The sequence below is a fragment of the Grampus griseus genome (assembly GCF_964374135.1).
Source record: "Grampus griseus genome assembly, chromosome: 20".
In the NCBI taxonomy this organism is placed as follows: Eukaryota; Metazoa; Chordata; class Mammalia; order Artiodactyla; family Delphinidae; genus Grampus; species Grampus griseus.
The window spans coordinates 35,567,998-35,581,510 of NC_139014.1; positions in this window are offsets into that span (position 1 = coordinate 35,567,998).

Below are 13,513 nucleotides of genomic sequence, written 5' to 3' on the forward strand. Positions count from 1 at the left end.
GCTCCTATATTGGGTGCATAAATATTTACAATTGTTGTATCTTCTTGGTTTTATCCCTTGATCATTATGTAATGTCCTTCTTTGTCTCTTGTAATAGTCTTTATTTTAAAGACTATTTTGTCTGATATGAGAATTGCTACTCTAGCTTTCTTTTGATTTCCATTTGCATGGAATATCTTTTTCTATCTCCTCACTTTCAGTCTGTATGTGTCCCTCAGTCTGAAGTGGGTCTCTTATAGACAGGATATATACGGGTCCTGTTTTTGTATCAATTCAGCCAGTCTTTGTCTTTTAGTTGGAACATTTAATCCATTTACATTTAAGGTTGTTATTGATATGTGTGTTCCTATTACTATCTTCTTAATTGTTTTGGGTTTGTTATTGTTGGTCTTTTGCTTTTCTTGAGTTTCCTGTCTAGAGATGTTCCTTTAGGTTTTGTTGTAAAGCTGGTTAGGTGTTGCTGAATTCTTTTAGCTTTTGCTTCTCTGTAAAGGTTTTAATTTCTCCATTGAATCTGAATGAGATCTTTGTTGGCTAGAGTAATCTTGATTGTGGGTTTCTCTCTTTCATCACTTTAAATATATCCTGCCACTACCTTCTGGCTTGCAGAGTTTCTGCTGAAAGATCAGCTGTTAACCTTATGACGATTCCCTTGTATGTTATTTGTTACTTTTCCCTTGCTGCTTTTAATAGTTTTTCTTTGTATTTAATTTTTGATAGTTTGATTAATGTGTCTTGGCCTGTTTCTCCTTGGATTTATCCTGTATGGTACTCTCTGTGCTTCCTGGAGTTGACTATTTCATTTCCCATATTAGGGAAGTTTTCATCTATAATCTCCTCAAATATTTTCTCAGTCTCTTTCTTTTTATCTTCTTCTTCTTGGATCCCTATAATTTGAATGTTGGTGCATTTAATGTTGTCCCAGAAGTCTCTGAGACTGTTCTCAATTCTTTTCATTTCTCTTTCTTTATTCTGCTCTGTGGTAGTTTTTTCCACTATTTTATCTTCCAGGTCACTGATCTGTACTACTGCCTCAGTTATTCTGCTATTAATTCCTTCTAGAGAATTTTTTATTCCTTTTATTGTGTTTTTCATCCTTGTTTTTTTGCTCTTTAGTTCTTCTCAGTCCTTGTTAAATGTTTCTTGTATTTTCTCCAATCTATTTCCAAGATTTTGGATCATCTTTACTATCATTACTCTGAATTATTTTTCAGGTAGACTGCCTATTTCCTCTTCATTTGTTTGGTCTGGTGGGTTTTTACCTTGCTCCTTCATCTGCTTTTTATTTCTCTGTCTTCTCATTTTGCTTAACTCATTGTGTTTGGGGCCTCCTTTCAACAGGCTGCAGGTTTGTAGCTCCCTTTGTTTTTGGTAATTGTCCCAGTGGCTAAAGTTGGTTCAGTGGGTTGTGTCTTCCTGGTGGAGGGAGGTAGTGCCTGTGTTTTGGTGGATGAGTCTGGATTTTGTCTTTCTTTTGGGCAGGACCGCATCCACTGGTGTGTTTTAGGGTGTCTGTGAACTACTTATTTTGATTTTAGACTGCCTCTGTACTAATGGATGGGGTTGTGTTCCTTTCTTGCTAGTTGTTTGGCATAGGGTGTCCAGCACTGTATCTTGCTGGTCATTTAGTGGAGCTGGGTCTTAGAATTGAGATTGGGATCTCTGAGATTGCTTTCACTGTTTGATATTACATGGGGTCAGGATGTCTCTGGTGGACCAATGTCCTGATCTCGGATCTCCAACCTCAGAAGCTCAGGCCTGACACCCGCCTAGAACACCAAGACTCTGTCAGTCACCCAGCTCAGAAGCAAAGGGAGAAAAAAATAAAAAAATTAAGAAAAAAAATAATATAAAGTTATTAAAATAAAAAATTAAAGAAATTAATAAAAAAAGGAATAAAAAAAGAGAGAGCAACTAAACTGAAAACAAGTTCACCAATGATAACAAGCACTAAAAACTATACTAAAAAAAAAAACAGACAGACAGAACCCTAGGACAAATGGTAAAAGCAAAACAATACAGACAAAACCACGCAAAGAAGCATACACATGCACACTCACAAAAGGAGAAAAAGGATATATATATATATATATATATATATATATATATATATATATATATATATATATAAAGGAAGAGAGCAACCACATCAATAAACAAATCTACCAGTGATAATAAGCACCAAATACGAAACTAAGATAAACATAAAACCAGAAACAATTTAGATGTAGAAAGCAAACCCCAAGTCTACAGTTGATCCCAAAGTCCGCTGCCTCAATTTTGGGATAATTTGTTGTCTATTCAGGTATTCCACAGATGCAGGGTACATCAGTTTGATTGTGGAGATTTAATCCACTGCTCCTGATGCTACATGGAGAGATTTAACTTTCTCTTCTTTGTTTGCACATCTCCTTGGGTTCAGCTTTGGATTTGGCCCTGCCTCTGCTTGTAGGTGGCCTGAGGGCATCTGTTCCCTGCCCAGACAGGACGGGGTTAAAGAAGCGGCTGATTAGGTGGCTCTGGCTCACTCAGGCCAGGGGGAGAGAGAGATATAGAATGTGGGGTGAGCCTGCAGCAGCAGAGGCTGGAGTAACATTGCAATAGCCTGAGGCATGATGTGTGTTTTCCTGGGGAAGTTGTCCCTGGCACTGGTGGGCTTCACAGTCTCCCAGGAGGGGAGTTGTGGATAGTGACTTGTACTTACACACAGGCCTCTTGTTGGCTGCAGCATCAGCCTTAGTGTCTCATACCCGTCTCTGGTGTCTGTGCTGATAGTCGTGGCTCACGTCCATCTCTGGAGCTCGTTTAGGTGGTGCTCTAAATCCCCTCTCCTCATGACCCAAAACAATGGTCTCTTGCCTCTTAGGCAGTTCCAGACATTTTCCTGGACTCCCTCCTGGCTAGCTGTGGCACACTAGCCCCCTTCAGGCTGTGTTCATGCAGCCAACCCCAGTTCTCTCTCTGAGGTATGACCTCTGAAGTCCAAGTCTCAGCTCCCAGTCCCCACCTGCCCCAACGGTGACCAGACAAGCCTCTCAGGCTGGTGAGAGCTGGTTGGTACTGATCTACTGTGTGGGAATCTCTCCATTTTGCCCTCTGCACCCCTGTTGCTATGCTCTTCTCCATGTCTCCAAAGCTTCTCCCCTGCCCACCCACTTTCTCTGCCAGTGAAGTGGCTTCCTAGTGCATGGAAACTTTTCCTCCTTCACGGCTGCCTCCCAGAGGTTCAGGTCACATCCTTATTCTTTTGTCTCTGCTTTTTCATTTTTCTTTTGCCTTACCCAGTTACGTGGGGAGTTTCTTGCCTTTTGGGAAGTCTGAGGTCTTCTGCCAACCTTCAGTAGGTGTTCTTTTGCAGTTTTTCCACGTATAGATGTATTTTTGATGTAATTGTGGGGAGGAAGGTGATCACATCTTACTCCTCTGTCATCTTGAAGCTATCCTAACATGTGTTTTTGACTACTCTAGCAAGATAGCAGAGTTAATTGTGCCACTGATCCAATTGAATAGATAAAAATGAGGGTCAAATGAGCACATTTACTGATGGGAAAAAAGCTAAAATATATTCTCATATATTTATGTTTTAGTTCTGGCTAATATTACTTTGGGTGATCTTCTGTAATTTTGTTTGCAACTGCTTACTTTGAAATTCAATAATTATTGGTAGGCCACATGATGGGTTACTTCATTGGTGCAACTTTCAAGTGAAGGTATGTCTTGCCTTTTATCAGTGGCAATACTGGGCAATGTCTGGAGATATTATTGGTTGTCACAACTATAGATGAGTGCTACAGACACATAGGGGTTAGAGACCAGGGATGTTTCCAAACATCTTCCAATACACTGCACACCTGTTCCAGTGAAGAATTATCTATACCAAAACTTTAATAATACTGAGGTTGATAAAACCTGTACTGTATTTATGACAGGTTGGAGTTAACCCCAGCATCTTTGATCATAAATATGTTTAATACTCTCTAATCTTTGGACTTTTAAAGCCAGCCTGATACCAATACAGAAAGCATTAAAAGAAAAATTTTTGTGGCTGCCAGGTGTTTGAAAGGTGTTTAAAAGTGTAATAAACAGGAGCATCACTGATCAATTACAATTGAAACATTAATATATACTCATTGCTCCTGTTGTATGTTTGGCATTAAAGCATGATATGGTAAATGGTCACATAATTAATTATTTCACTATAGCTTCAACATTTAAAACACAGTTTTGGAAACAATTAATCCAAAGTGGATTATAACTTGGGAAGGACTGTGATAAATAAAATGTCAAAATCTTTCGCATAGAAAGACTAACAGTTTCCAGCACAAGTATGCTCTCCTATTACATGAATATCCTGCATTCTTTATCTTTCTCATTTCTGTTATTGTCATCAACATTACAAAGAACAATGAGCATTGTTCAGACAAGAAAAAACATGATTTTCTTCTGACTCACAATCTGATTTCTCTTATATTTCCAAAGTAATGTTTTCATGTGTTCTTATTAAATAATCTAATGCCTGTATCAAAATATGTCTACATCATATGTATCTGTGGACTACATCTCATTTATGCCCTACCACTTCTCCTCACATTATTGTATTTGATCCATCGTCCCTCCAACACATTCTCCTCCATATTACCAGTTATCATAAACGTAAACACAAAGCGCTAAGCATGTTACTCGTATACTTTAAAATCATGAATTTCAATCCCTTGGTAGGATAAAATGTTTAGTGGGACACCTAAAACTACTTACTTTCTGGTACCATACAAGCTATTCAGTTTGTCTCTTATTAGTTTCCTTTCCTATTCTCTCTTTTTTAACTATATATAAGAGTTATCATTTTTGAACTAACCAGAAAATTATTTTTATTATTTTTCAAAACCAAGTTTGAACATCATCTCCTCTCTGCATCCAGACTCCACTTTCCTAGAGAAGTTTATCTTATTTCTTCTCTATGTTCCAATAGTTCTGAGTAGTAACATGTATCATAGCTTTATAAGTATGATACTAACTACTGCTTCATTTTGACGTCAATTCTACCTTAATCACTGTGATCACCCCAAACATTGTGGTCATACCTTACTCTCCTTTGTATTATAAACACCTAACCATTTTTTTGCTTATAGTTAGTCTTCTAGCAGTGCTTTGGGATAACAGAATAAATACTTCCAAACCATTTATTTCATCTTTGTCCTATTATTAACTTTTACCCAAGAATCTAATATTTGGGAAAATAATGGTTGTCAGTCATTTTGTCTTTCTGGCATTAGTGTGGTAATCAAAATAATAGAAAAGGAAGATCCAAGGATGCCTGGCTCACCAAGTGGATACTATAGGATAGAAATAGAAATATATAGGATAGTATTTACTATAGGATAGTATAGAAATACTATAGGAGAGAAATCATGTTCAATCAAGTCATAATTTTAATTTATGGAGCAGACTGTCACTTATGTTTTTTTCTCAGCATATGCTGTACAGTAATTTTGATATAATCATATATTGCTTTTGATGAATCAGCAGCTCATTGTAAAAGGGGATTATAAATTATTTTGAATGTGAGGTGGTTATTATTATTACTTGAGTGTTTTAGAAAGCATTAACATTAAGTGAATGTTGATATAAAGAGCTTATGCATTTTAGACATTTAATATATTTGTAATAACAACTAGAAGTGACATAAAATAAGTTACCAATATTGAATAAATGTTTTATCAACATACATTATAAATTTTATATGAAATATAAATGAAATATGAAATATGCATAAAATATGGTGCTTATTATAGTAGTCTTAGTTTCCTTTTCAAGAAGACATTAATATTAGATATACAGTAATAGGTTTAGAGAAAGCCATCTATATTTAACTAAGATAAAGTACATCACATAATTATAAATGCTTCTTCTGAAACTATTCCAAAAAATTGCAGAGGAGGAACACTCCCAAACTCATTCTATGAGGCCACCATCACCCTGATAACAAAACCAGACAAATACCACAAAAAAACACAAAAATTACAGATGATTACAATAATTACAAAAATTACAGTGATTACAATATCACTGATGAACATAGATACAAAAACCTTCAACAAAATACTAGCAAACCAAATCCAACAATATATTAAAAAGATCATACACCATGATCAAGTGGGATTTATCCAACAGATGCAAAGAATTGCAATATCTGCAAATCAATCAGTGTGATATACCACATTAACAAATTAAAGAAAAAACCATATGATTCTCTCCATAGATGCAGAAAAAACTTTTGACAAAATGCAACAACCATTTATGATAAAAACTTTCCAGAAAGTGGGCATACCTCAACATAATAAAAGCCATATATGACAAACCCACAGCTAACAACATACTCAATTCTGAAAACCTGAAAACATTTCCTCTAAGATCAGGAACAAGACAAGGATGTCCACTCTCACCAATATTATTCAACATAGTTATAGAAGTCCTAGCCATGGGAATCATAGAAGAAAAATAAATAAGGGGAATTGAGATTGGAAAAGAAGAAGTAAAGCTGTCACTGTTTACAGATTATGTGATACTATATATAGAAAATCCAAAAGATGCTACAAGAAAACTCCTAGAGCTCATCAATGAATTTAGTAAAGCTGCAGGATAGAAAATTAATACAAAGAAATCTCTTGCATTTCTATACAATAAAAATGAATGATCAGAAAGAGAAATTAAGGGAACAAATTTACCATTCCATTAAAAAAGAATAAAATAACTAGGAATAAACCACTCAAGGAGGCAAAAGACCTATACTCTGAAAACTATAAGATGCTGATGAAGATGACACAAACAGATGGATAGAATCACTGTGTTCTTGAATTGGAAGAATCAATATTGTCCAAATGACTCTACTACCCAAGGCAATCTACAGATTCAATGCAATCCCTATCAAATTACCAATGACATTTTTCACAGGACTAAACAAAAATCCTGAGAATGTAAAAAGAAACTGACGGACTCAGGCTTCCTGACATCAGACTATACTATGAAGCTACAGTCATCAAAACAGTATGGTACTGGCAGCAAAACAGAAATATAGATTGATGGAAAAGGATAGAAAGTCCAGGAATAAACCCATGCACCTATGGTCAGTTAATCTGTGACAAAAGAGCCATTTCTTGCTCTTTGGAAGACAGCTCCAGTCTTCTCGTCTCTGTCTGACCCCACTGGGAGCCTGTGTGCAATTTATCTTTCTAATTGTCAGGTATTTCTTTTCCACCGTGTGGGCAGAAGACAGATCCCCACTCCCGTCAACTGTCTCTCGTCTCTTCTTTTCATTTTATTATCCATTTCTTGCCTTTCCCTCCTCCTGTCTTCCTGCCCCCACTTCTTTTTTCCTGATTCCTCCTCCTTCCCACTTCAATTTCAAAATCTCTCCTGCCCCCTCTCACCATGCCCCTTCCCCTACCCTTGTGCCTTTTGAATATAATTCAGTGATGTCTTGGGAATACTAGCACACTCCCCTAATTCAGCCAAGCATGGGACTCTGTGTGAATTCAAGCTGTGTGCTGACAATGTCTTGGTGATCCGGCTGGGTGTCAGGCCAGTGCCTCTGAGGTGGGAGAGCCAAGTTCAGGACATTGGTCCACCACAGACCTCCTGGCTACACATAATATCAGATGGTAAAAGGTCTCTCAGAGATCTCCAGCTCCAGCTACACTCAACGACCAACAAGCTACAGTACTGGACAGCATATGCCAAACAACTAGCAAGACAGGAACACAACCTTTCCCATTAGCAGAGAGGCTGCTTAAAACCATAATAAGTTCACAGACAACCCCAAAACACACCACCAGATATGGTCCTGCCCACCAAAAAGACAAGATCCAGTTTCATCTGCCAGAACACAGGCACCAGTTCCCTCCACCAGGAAGCCTACACAACCTATTGAACCAAACTTAGCCACTGGGGGCAGACATCAAAAACAATGGGAACTACGAACAGGTAACCTGCACAAACAAGATCCCAAACACATTAAGTTAAGCAAGAAGAAAAGACAGAGAAACACACAGCAGATGAATGAGCTAGGTAAAAACCCACCAGACCAAAGAAATGAAGAGAAATAAGCAGTCTACTTGAAAAATAATTCAGAGCAAGTATAGTAAAGATGATCTAAAACCTTGGAAATTGAATGGAAAAAAAAAAAAAAAGTTTAACAAGGACCTAGAAACCCTAAAGAGGAAACAGTCATGAACAACACAATAAAAGAAATGTAAAAGTCTCTAGAAGGAATCAAAAGCAGACTAACTGAGGCAGAAGAACAGATAAATGACCTGGAAGATAAAATAGTGGAAATGACTACCACAGAGCAGAATAAAGAATGAGGAATGAAAAGAATTGAGGACAGTCTCAGAGACTTCTGGGACAACATTAAACACACCAACACTCGAATTATAGGGGTCCCAGGAAAATAAGAGAAAAAGAAAGGGATTGAGAAAATTTTTGAGGAGATTATAGTTGAAAAGTTCCCTAATATGGGAAAGGAAATAGTCAATCAAGTCCAGGAAGCACAGAGTCCCATACAGGGTAAATCCAAGGAGAAACACGCCAAGGCACATATTAATCAAACTATCAAAAAATAAATACAAAGAAAAACTATTAAAAGCAGCAAGGGAAAAGCAACAAATCACATACAAGGGAATCCCCATAAGGCTAAAAACTGATCTTCCAGCAGAAACTCTGCAAGCCAGAAGGAAGTGGCAGGACATATTTAAAGTGATGAAAGGGAAAAACCTACAACCAGGATTACTCCACTCAGCAAGAATCTCATTCAGATTCGACACAGGAAATAAAACCTTCACAGGCAAGCAAAAACTAAGAGAATTCAGCACCACAAAACCAGCTTTACAACAAAACCTAAAGGAACTTCCTTAAGCAGGAAACACAAGAGAAGTAAAAGGCCTACAACAACAAATGCAAAACAATTAAGAAATTAGTAATAGGAACACACATATTGAAAACTACTTTAAATGTAAGTGGATTAAAAGCTCCAACCAAAAGACATAGACTGGTTGAATGGATACAAAAACAAGACCCATATATATGCTGTCTACAAGAGACACAATTCAGACCTAGGGACATATACAGACTGAAAGTGAGGGGATGGAAAAAGATATTCCATGCAAATGGAAATCAGATGGAAGCTGGAGTAGCAATTCTCATATCAGACAAAGTAGACTTTAAAATAAAAACTATTTCAAGAGACAAAGAAGGACACTACATAATGATCAAGGGATCCATCCAAGAAGAAGATATAACAATTGTAAATATTAATGCACCCAACAAAGGAGCATCTCAATACCTAAGGCAAATGCTAACAGCCATAAAAGGGAAAATCGACAGTAACACATTCATAGTAGGGGACTTTAACACCCCACTTTTACCAATGGACAGATCATCCAAAATGAAAATAAATAAGGAAACACAAGCTTTAAATAGTATACTAAAAAACATGGACTTAATGGATATTTATAGGACAGTCCATCCAAAAACAACAGGATACACTTTCTTCTCAAGTGCCAATGGAGCAATCTCCAGGAGAGATCATATCTTGCATCACAAAGCAAGCCTTGGTACATTTAAGAAAACTGAAATTGTATCAAGTATCTTTTCCAACCACAATGTCATAAGACTAGGTATCAATTACAGAAAAAAATCAGTAAAAAATACAAAAACACATGGAGGCTAAACATTATGCTACTAAATAACTAAGAGATCAGTAAAGAAATCAAAACATGCCTAGAAAAAAATGACAATGAAAACACGATGGCACAAAACCTACAGGATGCAGAAAAAGCAGTTCTAAGAGGCAATTTTATAGCAATACAGTCCTACCTCAGTAGAAAAGAAACATCTCAAATAGACACCTTACCTTACACATATAGCAATTAGAGAAGGAAGAACAAAGAAACCCCAAATTTAGCAGAAGGAAAGGAATCATAAAGATCAGATCAGAAATAAGTGAAAAAAGAAATGAAGGAAACAGTAGCAAAGATCAATGAAACTAAGAGCTGGTTCTTTGAGAAGATTAAAAAAAAAGAAAAAGATAAACCATTAGTCAGACTCATCAAGTAAATAAAGGAGAAGACTCAAATCGATAGAATTGGAAATGAAAAATGAGAAGCAACAACTGATGCTGCAGAAATAGAAAGGATCATGAGAGATTATTACAAGCAACTATATGCCAATGAAAATGGAAAACCTGGAAGAAACAGATAAATTCTTAGAAAAGCACAACCTTCTGAGACTGAACCAGGAAGAAATAGAAAATATAAACAGACCAATCACAAGCACTGAAATTGATACTGTGACTGAAAATCTTCCAACAAACAAATGCCCAGGACCAGATGGCTTCACAGGCGAATTCTATCAAGCATTTAGAGAGAGGTAGCACCTATCCTTCTCACACTCTTCCAAAATATAGCAGAGGGAGGAACACTCTCAAACTCATTGTACAAGACCACCATCACCCTGATACCAAAACCAGACAAAGATGTCACAAAGAAAGAAAATTACAGGCTGATATCACTGATAACACAAATGCAAAAATCTTCAACAAAATTTTAGCTAACAGAATCCAGCAGCAAATTAAATGGGTCATACGCTGTAATCAAGTGGGGTTTATCCCAGGAATGCAAGGATCCTTCAGTATATGCAAATCAATCATTGTGATAAACCATATTTACAAACTGAAGGAGAAAAAACCATATGATCATTTCAGTAGATGCAGAAAAAGCTTTTGACAAAATTCATCACCTATTTGTGATAAAAGCCCTCCAGGAAGTAGGCATAGAGGGAACTTACCTCAACACATTAAACACCGTATATGACAAACCCACAGCCCACATCGTTCTCACTGTAGAAAAACTGAAACCATTTCCTCTAAGATCAGAAAAAAGACAAGACTGCCCACTATCACAACTATTATTCAACATAGTTTTGGAAGTTTTAGCCACGGTAGTCAGAGAAGAAAAAGAAATAAAAGGAATCCAAATCAGAAAAGAAGAAGTAAAACTGTCACTGTTTGCACATGACATGATACTATATATGGAGAATCCTAAAGATGCTACCAGAAAACTACTAGAGCTAATGAATGAATTTGGTAAAGTAGCAGGATACAAAATTAATGCACAGAAATCTCTTGCATTCCTATACAGTAATGATGAAAAATCTGAAAGAGAAATTAATGAAATACTCTCATTTACCATTGCTGCAAAAAGAATAAAATACCTTGGAATAAACCTACCTAAGGAAAGAAAAGACCTGTATGCAGAAAACAATAAGACACTGATGAAAGAAATTAAAGATGATACAAACAGATGGAGAGATATTCTATGTTCTTGAAGTGGAAGAATCAACATTGTGAAAGTGACTATACTACCCAAAGCAATCTACAGACTTAATGCAATCCCTATCAAACTACCAATGACATTTTTCACAGAACTAGAACAAAAAGTTTCACAGTTTGTATGGAAACACAAATTACCCCGTATAGCCAAAGTAATCTTGAGAAAGAAACATGGAGCTGGAGGAATCAGGCTCCCTGCCGTCAGACTATACTACAAAGCTACAGTAATGAAGACAGCATGGTACTGGCACAAAAATGGAAATATAGACAATAGAACAGGATAGAAAACCCAGAGATAAACTCATGCACACATGGTCACCTTATTTTTGATAAAGGAGACAAGAATATACAATGGAGAAAATACAACTTCTTGAAGAATTGGTGCTGTGAAAACTGGACAGCTACATGTAAAAGAATGAAATTAGAACATTCCCTAATATCATACACAAAAATAAACTCAGAATGGATTAAACACCTAAATGTAAGGCCAGACACTATAAAGCTCTTAGAGGAAAACCCTTAGAGCAGAACACTCTATGACATAAATCACAGCAAGATCCTTTTTGACCCACCTCCTAGAGAAATGGAAATAAAAAGAAAAATAAACAAATGGGACCTAATGAAACTTAAAAGCTTTTGCACAGCAAATGAAACCATAAACAAGATGAAAAGACAACCCTCAGAACTGGAGAATATATGTGCAAATGAAGCAACTGACAAAGGATTAATCTCCAAAATTTACAAGCAGCACATGCAGCTCAATATCAAAATACCAAACAACCCAATCCAAAAATGGGCATATCTAAATAGACATTTCTCCAAAGAAGATATACAGATTGTCAAGAAATACATGAAAGGATGCTCAACATCACTAATCATCAGATAAATGCAAATCAAAACTACAATGAGGTATCACCTCACACTGTTCAGAATGACCATCATCAAAAAATCTATAAACAATAAATGCTGGTTAAGGTGTGGAGAAAACGGAACCCTCCTGCACTGTTGGTGGGAATGTAACTTGATACAGCCACTATGGAGAACAGTATGGAGGTTCCTTACAAAACTACAAATAGAACTACCATATGACCCAGCAGTCCCACTACTGTGCATATACTCTGAGAAAATCATAATTCAAAAAGAGTCATGTACCCCAATGTTCATTGCAGCTCTGCTTGCAATAGCCAGGACGTGAAAGCAACTTAAGTGTCCATTGACAGATGACTGGATAAAGAAGATATGGCACATATATATAGCAGAATACTACTCAGCATTAAAAAGAAATGAAATTGAGTTATTTGTAGTGAGGTGGATGGACCTAGAGTCCGTCATGCAGAGTGTAGTAAGTCAGAAAGAGAAAAACAAATACTGTATACTACCACATATATATGGAATCTAAAAAAAAAAAGTTTCTGAAGAACCTATCGGCAGGACTGGAATAAAGATACAGACGTAGAGAATGGACTTGAGGACACGGGAAGTGGATAGGGTAAGCTGGAATGAAGTGAGAGAATGATATGTATATATATACACTGCCAAATGTAAAATAAATAGCTAGTGAGAGCAGCCGCATAGTACAGGGAGATCAGGCCAGTGCTTTGTGACTACCTAGGGGGGTGGGATATGGTGGGTGGGAGGGAGACACAAGAGGGGGGAGATATGGTGATATACGTTTATGTATAGCTGATTTACTTTGTTATAAAGTAGAAACTAGCACACCACTGTAAAGCAATTATACTGCAGTGAAGATGTTTAAATAAAAATGAGCCAAGAATATTCAATGGAGAAGAGACAGTCTCTTCAATAAGTGGTGCTGGGTAAACTGGACAGCTACATGTAAAAGAATGAAACTAGAATATTTTCTAACACCGTATACAAAAATAAACTCAAAATGTTTTAAACACCTAAATATAAGACCGGATACTATAAAATCCTTAGAGGAAAACATAGGAAGAACACTCTTTGACATAAATTTCAGCAAGATCTTTATGGATCCACATCCTAGAGTAATGAAAATGAAAACAAAAATAAACAAATGGGACCTAATTAAACTTGAAATCTTTTGCACAGCAAAGGAAACCAGAAACAAAACAAAACAAAACAAAAACCCACAGAATGGCAGAAAAAACT